This window comes from Idiotropiscis lumnitzeri, chromosome 9 (genome assembly GCF_059441095.1).
Source record: "Idiotropiscis lumnitzeri isolate Australia: NSW breed Sydney's pygmy pipehorse chromosome 9, RoL_Ilum_1.0, whole genome shotgun sequence".
Lineage (NCBI taxonomy): Eukaryota > Metazoa > Chordata > Actinopteri > Syngnathiformes > Syngnathidae > Idiotropiscis > Idiotropiscis lumnitzeri.
The window spans coordinates 8,450,850-8,463,498 of NC_142399.1; the positions used below are offsets into that span (position 1 = coordinate 8,450,850).

Sequence of the window (12,649 nt, forward strand, 5' to 3'; positions counted from 1 at the left end):
AACTAAATGCCCAAATTGAACAAAAACAACCTTCAGCATTTCCTCATCCAGGAAGAGATCCGTTCCCAAACTCACGACACTCACAAGAAGCCCGGAACGACGATTACGAGAGCGACTGTGAAAAGCGGCAAATGCTCGGCCTGCTCCTTCAACGTCATTGTCGAGCCTCGCATCCGGGCCGATGCAGCTGCTCACCCCGAATGAAAGCAGGCTGCGGAAATGAAAGTGGCCCACGATGGCAGCACGCTGGGAGCGCCATTCATCTGCATTCTGGTATTGGCTAATTAAGTCCGGTCGGCGTGAAAGAAACAGTACGTGCGCGTGGCGTGGTCTCTTAACCGCTAATTACGCTTCATGGAAATGACGTTTCTTTTTTGTTTTTTTTGCTTGCACTCCTGCTCGGGCGATCAATCAGTTTGTCAACACAGAAGCCGTGACATGAAGCTAATGAACGGCGGAGTAGCTGGGCTACACAAATTCAGACGTATTGTTTGAATGGAAACACAGAGGTGCTCCTTTGCAGTTGCGATTCGAATTGCTGTTAGAGTTTTACACTGTAAAAAAAACACAACTTGTATAAAACACGACTTGTATTTCTCTCTCTCTCACACTCCCTCTCTCTCTTATTCACTCTCTCTCTCTCATACTCTCTCTCGCTCTCTTTCTCTCTCTCTCACTCTCTCTCTCTCATACACACTCACACACACACACACACACACAAATTTGTCATATTATAAACCAGGCTTGTATTTTTAGGTGAAAGTTTTTATCCAATCAGAATTCAGCTAGCTTGTGTTGGCAGGCAGATTTCATGGTACCAATGGCACGTACTATTCGTCCGAGGCGTTCAGATTGAACCGTGCGGGCGACTGTGCTGTGTGAGTAAACGGGCTCTTAGAGTTGCTAAACAGTTGCGATAGCCAATCAGATCACGAGTTGGTGACAGTAAAGCCTTCTAGCTGGCCTCACGTTGAAGGTGATGAGCACGTCCTGTCATTCGATAGTCACTTGTGACAGGGCAGCGCTATGCAGAATCAACAATTCCACACTTGACTGTTTTACCTGGCGACCGTTACAAAATGAAAATTCTATTCTTGGTGTTTTAACCCACAATGGCCGAAGGAGGAAACCGTGTGGATTTGATTGCAGATACACTTGATAGGCCATTTTCAAGACGAACTTTGCAGGAGAAGCTAGCTCTCATGACCAAGGTCAAGTGTGTGGAAGTGTGTATCTGGATATGATTTTTTTTTCCAGGCGTCGTGTCATAAATGATGGTATTGGGAGGGGTATTTATTCAAGCCGGAGTAAGTAGGACTTCACTAAAGGCCTCGTTGTGAAGTGCATGTTGTTTTTTTTACTTATCTCGTTTTGCGAACATGTGCGTCATTAAACAAACTCTGACGTGAACGCAACATTCGCTGCACAAAACAATTATTCGCCGCTCAGTGGAAACAAATCTCTGCATACATTAAATTGCACGCCACGAGCATGGAGAGATGAACAAAACTAGATTACTTATAATAAATCAACAAGAATATTTTTGTGCCATTTAAGTGATGTTTGATGATATTCCACCTCTCACCGTACTCTAATGTGCCGCAGCATCGTGGCTGGAACCCACAGCCCTAAATGTCGGAATTGGAGTCACTTCATTTCAGAAATCCCCAGCTCCAAAGAATGATGCAAAAAGGTGAAAGCATCCCAAGTGGCGCGGACGCCGGCTTGACTCTCGCAAGTGTCAGCAGTTAAATATTGACACTGACTTCATGATGATGTTTGGCTCTTTGTTAGGAAAAAATTCAATGAGCACAAAGGAAAGGCAAAATATCAGTCAGTTGTTACTTTGCTTCCATGATACGAGTGCAGAAAACCTTCGATTAAGTAAGAAGCCATTATTACATTTAAAAAAAAACACACACCTCCCACACTCACTTCGTTATCCAAAGGTTTTTTTTACTACCCATTTTTTTTATTTAATTGCCAAATGGACCAGATAGTGGTCTCTGTTATTGTTAAAAACACATTTTTAGAGTGAACATTCAAGATGTTTATAGTCATATCGTCGCTGTCCAGTGAAAAACACATTTGTCCATTTTTTCCAGATTTTTTTTAATTTTTACATGAATGGGGTTTTTGCATTAGAGACATCCCATTAATGTGAAAATGTTTAAACAATTACTGAATTGGACATACACGGTTTTTAAAAGAACAGTGGTTACACTGACAAAGTTCCCATCACAATTAGTACTATTATTTTTAAAAGTATGGAGGCAGAAAACTGCCATTTGGTTTTTGGCACTAAAAATTAACCAATAATGCCACTATTGACAGTTTCCATTACAAAAAAAAATTAAATAAATGGAAAAAAAATCATTTTTAATAATATATTGAGTTTTTGAATGTCCATCTTTTTTTCTGTGTTTTTCTATTTCAACTTCCTGATTCACTTTTTTTTTTTTAGATATTTTATTTGATGCTCACTAAAACAGGAGATTTATTACGATGGGGGTATCTATCAAAATGTAGGCCGTTATTTGACGAAATGCCGGACAATATTTGCCGCGTATTTTCAATCTACTCCTCGCCGATTCGCTGCACGTCCTGTCTCATGTAAAAGTATTGCACTGGCACCATCTTGTGGCATATTGGTGTCAATGAACTATGTCGACATGAGGGGAGGAGCTCCTTTTAGCAAGGACATGGCCCTGTCTGATTGAAAAAGTGCTTTTCCAACATCTATATGCCATCTATATGCAATTATAAAGCTTTTTAAAGGGCATCGATTAGTCACAGATTTTCACTATTCTCCGCACGGCTCAGTCGCTAACCCCAACGAAGAGCCGAGAGTACTGCATTTGTTTGTTTTTTTTTTGTGTTTTTTTTTAATATTAGTTTATGCTTCCGTAAAATAAACACAGACTCATTCGCACCCACATAGTCTGGCATTAACAAAAAAAAAAAATAGTATATATATGTATTGCACTCTGGTGAAGGTGCTTGGTGAATGTAATCAAAGTTCAAAAAGAGATCAAACAGAGAAGCTTTAACTGAACTCAAGACGTGTAAAGGAAGAGAAATTGAAAAGAAAGCCTTACAGTATCTCAAAGTCACTCTTGATTCCGTTGACTTAACCAGATTGAAAAGTCCCTCTCAGGCGAAGACTTTCCCAGCAACTTTCAAGTGTACGTGCAGGAGACAGACCATTTTTTGTCTTTATGATTTGCAGCTTGAGAAACGTAAAAGGTAGCGTTGATTTTTGGACACGAAGGCAGAGATTGGTGAATGGGACAGCCAACCCTAACGTATTAATCACTTCTATATAAATAGTTGATCTTTGAAGTGCCTGTCCACCCATAATGTAAAATTTAACAAGCAGGTCAATCTTTCGTCAGCTGCCTATTTCTGAAAATGTGTCTGTGAGCGAGCTGTTCAGAATTTTGATGAGTTTTAGCGCAACAGTGAAGCTAATTTACATAATAGTGTCCCCACACTGAGTTCTTCGCCCATGACTTGGCAGCTAGACTGGAAAAGATCAGCCATTTATTTCCAAGTGACACTTAAAGACCAGTCACCACAAAAATGAAAATTCACACATAAACGAACATCATATCAACAAAATATTATCAATTAATTCAACAAACGTCCCCTAGCTTATTGCTAATACATGGTGCGAGGCTAACAAATCTTCCAGTAAATGTAAATCTTCAAAAAAACTGCAATAACAAAAGCATGTCACAAACCACCTGGGAGCTTTTGGTTTGAAATGTTCTTTTTTATCACATGTCCCCTTTAAGCATCCTAATAGGCAAAAGCAAAGCACGCGCAGCATTTATCGTCCCTAAAGTTGAGGAACTCTCAAAAGGTATCGAACTCGGGGAGCATTACTAATTACGTCTTTCACGGCGGTACATTCATCGGCTTCTCAGGAGCTAAAAATGGACACCTCGCCTAACACAAAGGCCACCACGGCCTTTATCTATCAGGAGAAAATGAGGGACAAACAAAGACGGAGGATAGTAGGATGGAAATGAGCCGAAATGGCTGGACGGCGGACGATGAGGGAAAAAAAAAAAAAAGACAAGGCGATGAGTGAGAGGAGGACGCGAGTGACAAGAGGACAGATTGAGGTCAATGCAGGTAGAAAATGTGAGGCGAAGTGAAATGGAGGGAAATGTGTCGGTCTCACCTACTCTGAGAAGTTGGAATTAAAAAACAAAGTACCTGTGAGAGTGTGTGTGGGTTTAAAGTGACAAGAACATGACGGGGCAAAATGAAAAAGCAACTTGTTGATGTCCAATTTTGGCAGGCTAGTTTAACAATCAAATGTTAGCATGGCGGTAAATGCACCAAGTATCTGACAAATCGAAGCCAATGCGGTAAATAAATTAAACAGTATTTCGTTATTTAATTTTTACCTTTGATGCCCTTATTTTCCAGGGAATCCAATGTTTCATGTTCAGAAAGAAGAGCTACTTCTTTAAGCTAGCAAGTTAGCTACTATTCGGCTCAATAGTGTTGTTAGCTTTGAAGCTAAACCCAACCGCAGATTCACCACAAAAATTACCCACAAGAGCATTATGGTAATCACTAACGTCACAAGTCGTTATTTTAACAAAATGTAAATGAATTACTTTTCATACTTGAGTTCATTTGCTGATGTTAATCCTGTTAACTAAGAGACTAACATTGGAGCAGTCAGGCAAGGCCAAAAGTAAGTATTTAAAGCAGCGGGGGTTAGTTAGCTGAGCTGGCTAACTTGTCCTAAGTCAATATAGTTGCTAGCTTAGAAGCTAACAACAACGCACAAATTTTATTGAACAAAGGAGGGGGAAAAAAATAATTTCAGAGTTCAGAGAGCAGAGGGTAAGTTTGCCTAGCTGACTACTGAGATTTTTGCTATCTGGGAAGCTGACAAAAACAGCATATTCACCACAACAACATATTCAAATTTTAAATAATGTTTTTGCATTTCTGATGCTTGCCAACATTAGCTTCTTGGCAAGAAGGCTAACAAAGGACCACTTGCCATTATCAGCACTGTTCCACTTTTGTCTTGAGCAGTACTGTGTGTCAATCTTTGCTAATATGCTGCTAAACTGCGAGTGCTCATCAAACTGGAGTCGGTAAATGAATCTATAGAATATTGGCACTTACAGTCTCAATCTACTCAACAGAGAAAAGTTAACAGTCACCGTTGAATAGTTAAAAGACATCACAGGAGTTCAACAATTGTAATAAAACGTCAATGGGGGGAAAAAAAACAAATAGACGATATAGCAGATATGCAATGTTGAATTCTGAGGGACAACATGAGTCACATGCTATTAGACAACAAAACTCACCAAAAGATGGAACGACTCATCTTGCCAGACATGAAAGACATCCTGAAGATCGTCATTACAACCGAGTTCACCATTTTGGGCAGGCCAAAGTTGAGAAACGGCACTCCCGTCCTCTTGTAGCAACATTCACGGACTTCAAGATAAAACTTGCTGTCGCAAAAACGGGATCCACCTTCTCCATAAGTGATCATTTCTCATCTGAGATCCTGAGAAGATACAGGCTACTAAACCCAATTATGAATAGAAGCAAGAAAAAGTCCTTTAAAATCCTCGAATGTCCATAGACATTATTAGCCGAGAGACAACATACTGGCTAAAGTAAAAGGGACAAGAATGCTAACCGGTGAGTTAATGTGTTTGCTTAATACATCATTGAAAGCAACTGTTGCTATGGTAACATAAACAATAGCCTTTGCCGCAATGATGATTTGATTTTAATTTTGGGGAAAAATTTCTTTTTCAGGCCATTTGGGCTATTAAGCATTGACGCTTGGGAATGGTCTGAGCTCAGCCATACATCTTTCAGTAGGTTTCAAATTTTGAATGAGTATGAGATCACTAAAAGCACATAATAAATTAAAGAGTTTTTCATAAAAAAAAAAAATTATAATATTGCTAGAATACCGACAGTACACAAAATTAAAAACCAACTCTTTAACTACTCCTGGTGTTAAAAAGATCTGTTCTTCAACTACTTCTACACATCACTGAATAAAAGCACCAATAATTCATTCAACACTTGTGCGATGACATTTTTCTGACCAACACAAACCAGAGAAAGATACATCTTTGAATGAAATATGGAAAAAAAATGCAAAGCAGCCCTGCCATTATATAAAAAAAAAAAACATTAAAATAAAAAGAAGCTATTTAATCCCACACCCGACTCAATAAAATGGCCTTGCATGATAGCAGTAAATACATTAAATGCTGCGCGGATGAAGAACGCCCCACCATTTTGTGCGCTTGGAAGAATAAAAATCAAAGCTATCTGGTAGATCTTATATAACAGCGCAAGTAATGATTAGCACTAATATGGCCATTCCACTCACGCCACAAACACACATCTGCCGAACTGCAGAGTATCTCCAAAGAGTAAAAATATCTTTCTCTCCTTATGTACCGTCACACCAGAGAAACTCGAGAATAACCAGATTGCTTAAAAGAAACCAATCCATGAAGAAGTGATCACCAAAGCAATTGAATTAATTAGTTTGGGGTGCGTTTGCCTTTAGAAAGGAAAATAATGAGAATCGCTACGCTGAAACATGGGCGCCGTTGGAAAAAAAAAGTGCTTAACGTCACAATAATACTAATTTGTGTTCCTTTTTTTCAGCGTTTTTGGAATGACTTCTCTCAAACCGGGATTCCCTACCACTGTGTTGCGGCACATTTGTGTGCTGTGAGTGATCATCTGCAGCGCTGCGGGGGAATTATCCAATTTCATCTAATTGAAAGTGAATGTGATTATTTAGTTAGTACAAAATCAAATAATGCTTATTTGTCATCTATCTACGCCAGCGACTTATAGCGGCGGTCAGGATCGTTAATGGCAGAACCTGTTGCCACAAGACTGGAACAGCTTTGTGTTCAACTATTTAGGCCACATTTCGACACATTTGGGAGTAAATTAAGAATTTTATTTCAGTATAGCTTTTGTTCACAATTTTTTTTGCGGTGTGCCGTGAAGAGTTTTTTCATGTGTTGAGATCTGCTCAACGTTGGCAAACGCTGCTCTAAACCGCATGAATTTTTCAAGGATGTATATCGCAAAAACACAATCAGTTCGCTTCACGCAGAGCTGGATGTGATGTAATAATTCCACGTGAGCTTTATTTAATAGCAAACATTTGATTTAATAACATGCAGCTTTTGTTTCTATGCCGGGAAATGCCTCTGCCACTTTTACCAGGAATTGAAGTGGACATGCACAGGAGTCTAAATAGCAAGTTTTTTGTTGTTTTTTTTTTTAATCTTTTTTTAAACACCAAAAAGCCAAGATAACCAGATGAGCGTCATTCCAATTCAACACCCTCATCACCTCATCCCCTGATAAGCGCACTTTGAGGCCCTTATAATCGTGATTAAAAAAAATAATAAAATAAAAAAAAGACATCATCATGGTCCTACTACACCGGTCAAGTAACTTCAGGACACAGCACAACGGATTTGACATTTGAATCCCAAGTAGTTGAAGTGACGTTCCCTTCCCTGGTGAACCATCAAAGCAAGTGTGTCAGTCTTACTTGGCTTTTGAGAAGCTTTCCCCCAAAAATGTGGCGGCAACACTCGCAACACTTTTAAGTTCTGCTTCGCTTAAGTTGCCAGGCAACCATGACAGTGCAGTGGATTTGTGTGCGTGTGTGTGTGTGTGTGCACTTATCTTTTTGCAATCCCAAGCATTTGCTATTTTCATACCGCTTATCAGCACACAAAGAAATAGGCGATCGTAACGAGGTGTGTGTGTGTGTGTGTGTGTGGGGGGGGGGGTCCTTATCATCAGTGCGTGAACAGAGTGATAATAACGCCGGTAGTAGCGGTAACCAAAGGTGCTCCTTCTAATTAGCTTCACAAATTGTGTCCTTTTCACACGCGTGACACGCAGTCACACTCGAGCGCCTCCGCTGATTGCGTCTGTAGTACCAGATTACAGTGGACCCAACTGAAGCCAGGGGAGAAAAAAACATTCAAGATGCTTTCGGGAAGTCAAAATTTAAGACGAACATATTTTAAGATCACCTCACAGGTGTCCTGGAGCTTGACCGAGCTGACTTTGGCCACCTTTGACAAATCATCAACCCATCGCAGGGCTCGAAGACAAACAAGCACTTACTATCATAGCTATAGAGCAGTCTTCAATCCTGTTCTTCCTGCTGCAAGATCACCTGATCCAAATGATCAGGATCATTATCTAGCTTCTGCAGACTTTGCTAATTATCTGATCGTTTGAATCAGGTGTGCATCAGCAGGGAGAGATGAAAAACAGGCAGAACACCGGCCTTCGTGGAGCAGGATTGAGGACCCTTGATTAAGAGTCTTCAATGACCCTAACGCTAGAGTATACGGGGAAAACCCACGCAAGATTGTAAGCCAGAACCTCAAAAGTTCCAGGCACTCGTGCTGACCACTACTTCAATGACGAGGCGTCTCCAACAGGGGTCGCCAACTCCGGTCCTCTGGAGCACCTATGCTGCATGTTTTCCAGCGCTCCCTGATTCAAATGATCAGGATTGCTTCTGAAGAGCTTGCTGATGAGTTTATCAATTTGAATCAGGCGAGAGATAGAAAATCTGCAGGATCGTTGTCCCAGAGGACCAAGCGTTTCTGACCGTTGCTCTACGACATCGTTTGACTTTGGTCAAGTTTTATCAACTCCTGTCATTGTTCAATTACTGCCAACACAAAATTGTTGTTTGTCAGCAGCTCTTTGGGTATTTCCTGTCAAACTCTACCACAAATCGGAAAAATTAACCCCATAGCAGAGCTCCTAAAACGGCAACGAGTTTAAAATCAGCCATCCTCTCGCTGAATTATGTTGATGATTATTGTGAGTCAGAGAGACTAAGACGTTTACAAGCACCCCAAATGATGGGCGCTTCAAGCCATTTCGGCGTCTGCTTTTCAGCCCGTCGGCTGGAGTGCAAGGTGACAGATGCGATAAGGTGCGTGAGGAAGCCAAAAGCAATGATCCCATGACAAAATATACAGATGCGAAGAAGTGCCATCAGACACCTGGGATTTTCAATTCTCAGCTGTTGTTTGAACTAAAGACGCGCACAATCATGTCAAACAGCTGCTTGAGTGCAGAGCGATTAAACTCCGCTCAAGTGGTGAGCAGGTAGACACTGATACTTATTGTATATCTTAGAAAACCGCACACATTCAATCATCCATTTTCTCAGAGGAGTGTAAGAAAACTCAAAGTCCTGTCACAAAAGATAGGCCAGACAGTCAACCCACACAACGAGATCCTGCGGCGTTTGCTTTGCTGAGTGAACATTAAGAGACGAACGTTGCGGCACGACAACTCATGGCTGCTTTACCTTGATATGCCTGCACTAAATGCCCTGAGCATCTGACACTTCCTTGCCAAGAAGAACATCATAGCGCTGGATGGGAATTGAGAAAAATTTGAGCTGGTTTCCAGCGCAATTCTATCTTTTTAGAAAGTGCTCTCCAGAGATTCTGGGAAGCCTCCACGAGAAGTGAGCCCACAAAATCCCGGTGAGGGCTCGCTCTCAATTTTTTTATCTCGCTGCAGTCTTTCCCCTGCACGTCGTCAGATTCTTTAAGCATCCTCACCAATAGCTGAGCCTTCTTTTTTTTTTCTGTCCCAAGATGACTCAATAAACGGAATCGTCACGCGAACAAACTTTTGATTACTACGAATTGAATTAGAACTCATTTCCATTTTCATACCCAGCAGTCCTGGAACTTTTGATGAAACTAACGTGCATGTTTTGGGCATACATACGATTACGCAATCGTAATGTGTCAAGCAAAGCCAGCCTTCAATGACAGCAGTCTGTCAGCTTGCTACATTTGTAGATGGTACGTCAAAGCAAAAAAATGAAATAATTGGGGACTTTTGTGGCAAAAACCTGTCAAATCCAGAAGGTTTTCACAAATCCTCCAAACACTTGGAGCTGAATAAGAAAGTGCTCCGAGCATCAATGGCCGCATTGAATATGGAAGCCCGACATAGAAACTGTCAATGTACAGTGAGCACTCAGGCTCTCCACTTGTACACACTCCGCTCTGTATTACCCCGCCCGACACCCACCCGCTCTGCCTCCTCACTTACTCCAGCTTGTAAAATGTGCACGAGGGCAAGCCGCCAGCCAGCTCTCTAAAAGACAACATGCATAATTCAGTATCAGCGGTATCACTGCAGACACCTTCATCCAGGGAATGTATTTGTTTTGTTCTTAGGCTGCAATGTAAATCCAAAAACCACCACTACTCTTTGGCTTTAAAACTTTTTAAGGGTGAGGAACTAAAACCGATACACAAAAGTGAATTTGTAAATCAGTTCTTTGTGCTTGTGGGGATAAAAGGATCATCTTGGGCTCTTAAATGTCATCGTGTGAAGAATTGTGTCTGTGAAGTGAAATAGTGTTGGTTGGTTCCTCGATGGAAACGAGAACGAGCTATTTGAGGGTGGCACATTTTAATGGATGACGCACCCATGTACCAAATTTAATTTTAAATGAAAGTGAACAAAAGCATTACAACAATATATGTCTTTGAAAAACTTGGTTTATTCATTTAATTTTTTTGAAGTTCGGCTGGCTGGATTAAAACGTCTAACGGGCCGCATGTGGCCCCCGGGCTGTAGTTTGCCCACCACTGGTCTAGTCTACATGATTTTGAAATAAGAAAATGATTATTTACTTGGAAAATGACGTTATCCTCAAATTTAAAAAAATCTGTAATACTCATTTGTAGTTTTGGAGGGAAGCAAGTGAGGGTTTACAGGTACAATGGAAATCTATTCATCCAGTGCCAGAATTTTCACATTAATCAGATTATAACATTGTCTTTCACTAGCCTATGCTAGCACAGTATCAAAGTCATAGTTTCAGTAAATAGTTATAGAAAAAAATGCTTCTAGGCCATATGTATAAAATAATCAACTGAAAAACAGGAAGTAAGGTTTTAAGCGTATCTACCGGTGTCACATGACGACGTATTTTTACGTCACTGCACAGCCTCAAAACCAAAATCTGTTTACTGTAACACAAAAGCAAACACTAGCCTTAAAATTAACATTCCAAACCATAAGGGAGCATCATAAGTGCCGAAAGCCGTCGTGTCTATTTGAAGAAATGTTCATTCACACACAAAAAAAAAAAAGAGTCAAAGTTTTTACTACAGTAACTCGTTATGTTTATGCGAACATGTCTCTTTGTTTACAATTTGTCCCTTTACTTACTTTCAACTTGCCAGGCAAGCTCATTATTCTGCCCTTTTTTTTCTCCAAGTCATTTGCCCAAAAAAAAAAAAAAAAAGAAATTCCCCATCTGCAGCAATTGAACCCGTCGTGTTCACTTTGCCCAGTCTTGCTCTGCATTTATGTCATCCAAACAAATCCTTCAATCTCTTTTCCCAGTGCTGTGGATTAAAGTCCGTCGGTTCACGCGTTACTGTTTGCACTGCCACACGGTGCGGAGTACAGGTGTCATCTGGGTTCGGGTTCGGGTCTATTTGCATACACGCTTGCATTTGATTATGTTTAATGGTGACTGCGCGGCACATTCTGGTTATTTTATTGTCAATACACGACTCCATTACTTATCGGCATTAGCCACCTGTCCTGGCTGTTTGCGGCTCTTGTCTCCATGGAAACACTTTTGTGGTGAGTTACGGTTTGTCTTTTAAACAGGAGCCACGTGGGCAAACAAAATAATACAACAAAAGTTCATGATGGCGCACCTCATCAAAGCGGGCGAGCCGGCATCCCTTCTGGCTCGTCTGATCTCACGATGATTCATGCAAACGACCGAGGTGAACCGGGGAGGCTGTGACGGAAAAAGATCACGCTTTTCTCAGGAGAATTTGGGCGAAAATGATACAAAAGGTTAGGCACTGCAGGTAGAACTGGATTATTTTTGCTTTCAAAAATGTTGTGGGATAGACAAAGACACGCCACGCGCATAGGCATATTTCCCAAATGAAGCGTCATTATCATTTTATAATAGTCATAAAAAAATAATCAAACAGCACCCATCACGAGGAATGTCAGTTCTGCGCTCGCATGAAATATTTACATCATTGTAACTGTCGTTAAATAATAATAATAATAATAATACATTTTATTTGTCATCAGATCAATTTTAAAGTCCCAAGAGCACTTAAATGGATTTTTGACGTCTGTAGCCGTCAATGGTAATAAATGTGTTAATGAAAATATTGGCCAGACTGCAGGTATAGACGATATATTCTTTCCCATCCAAAATCCCACTAAATTCTCAAAAAAACTTCTTGACAAACAATTTGCTCACCGTTGCCTCGCGACAACCATGCGTGACAGACACTCTCTCCTCGCCCGACAGCAAAACACTAACGCTCAGCGAGGCGAGCGAGCGACACTTTATTTGCTGCCGCAGTGACGTACGACACGCGGCGGACAGTCGCCGCGGATTGAAAAGTCACGCAGACCCAAAACGGACCTTGAGACAAAGCGTCTGTAGTTTGTGGCCTGACACTATTTTATGCAAATGAAGCAGAGGCCGAGAACAGAAATGCACTTTGTTACTGTACAGGTATGAATAATATGCAATAATTTATGTTTATTTGTAAAT

The 12,649-nt window shown here is 40.8% G+C and overlaps 1 protein-coding gene across 2 annotated transcripts in view; it reads right to left on the reverse strand.

Annotated features, from left to right (window-relative positions):
* Positions 1-12,649, reverse strand: part of LOC148330113 (cGMP-dependent protein kinase 1) — a 91,506-nt gene that overhangs the window by 59,944 nt on the left and 18,913 nt on the right. The gene's annotated exons all lie outside the window — the stretch shown is intronic.